This window comes from Bactrocera latifrons, unplaced genomic scaffold (genome assembly GCF_001853355.1).
Source record: "Bactrocera latifrons isolate USDA-ARS-PBARC rearing strain unplaced genomic scaffold, ASM185335v1 scaffold_1995, whole genome shotgun sequence".
NCBI lineage: Eukaryota > Metazoa > Arthropoda > Insecta > Diptera > Tephritidae > Bactrocera > Bactrocera latifrons.
In genome coordinates, this window is record NW_017535513.1 from 1 (window position 1) to 1,454 (window position 1,454).

Below are 1,454 nucleotides of genomic sequence, written 5' to 3' on the forward strand. Positions count from 1 at the left end.
GCCGAGTACCCCTTCGAAAAGTTACGATATTTGAAACGTGAACCTTCTCTATGATAGACGTTCTCTGATGCCAGTTTACGATTTAAGCGTTACGATCACGAATATAAACGTTACGATCACGTATGTCATAATACGAAATACAGACTTTTACGTGACGAGTGATACGTTCACGGATGTAACGATTCGACCCCTGCTTTATATGGTGCGTAATGTAGTCCTCGTTCACTGAAAAGGCAACGAAATACTGATTTTAATAAACCTATTGTTTTCTCATCAACTATTCGGCCTTTAGTATGATACGCATTAAATCTTCTTTTTCTGAGGCATGTGATTGGTTCTCTAAATGGAGTTATAAGCCATGGTTGAAGAGGATACCCTTTGTCTCCTTTAATGCGTACATTTTTATTAGGTGATCGTACTTTTATCAATGGTTTCACAACTGATATTAAATTTGCATTTCCTCTCCGATAATTGGTTGCGCTGATAGTTTTTATGTCACTCAAATCCCATATATGAGAATCGTGACTACTGCCAGGATATTTTGCACTAACGTAGCGTATTTGCATTTTGTGGTCGCACACTTATATACATACATTCAGAAAAGCGAATATATATAAATATTCAGTTTAAAGATAAATATAAAAGTCTCACTATCATAACGTTCAGACTTGAGAATCCTTTGCGATTATAATAAAGATGTTTATCTCTCGTTGGAGCCATTATCTTTATGTGAGTTCCATCAACATCAACTGCCATTGTCACACCCCGAATTTTTGACTTGGCAAAAAAAAATGTTTTTGATTCCAATTCTTCGTTTTCATTCWTGTAAATAGAAATCCACCGTGAACATAGTCTGTACTCAAGAATGTTTAGAACTTCCTYTAATATTCCACAGAATGTCGATTGGGCCACATTTATATTGAAGTTTGGACAGATCCGTGAACATAGTCTGTACTCAATAATGTTTAGAACTTCCTTTAATATTCCACAGAATGTCGATTGGGCCAAATTTATATTGAAGTCCTTTCCAACACAATGCTGATAATTGCCTGTGTTAAAGAAGCGCAGACATGCAGCAAGTTTTATTTTCGGAGAAAGAGAACCTTGTCTCTTATCATTTTCACATACATTTTCGTATTCGTCTAAAATGTATATAAATGCTCCTTTGTTGATGCGAAAATTTTTGAAGAAACTGTAAATGTATATGCATGTAAACAAAGTTATCCATGTCGTTTTTAGCTTAAATACACACTTATAATTATCCATTTCCAATATGTCTTTTGAATTATTCCTCAAATTTCTGCGCTCGCGACGAATTTGTATACAATTTTCATCCTCATTATCGCTATCACTTAAATGTAACATGATTGTATCCATTTCAAATATTTACATATATAAACGAAGCAAAAGCCCAGCCAATTTAATTTTTCAAACTTGTCAAATTTACCGTCGAT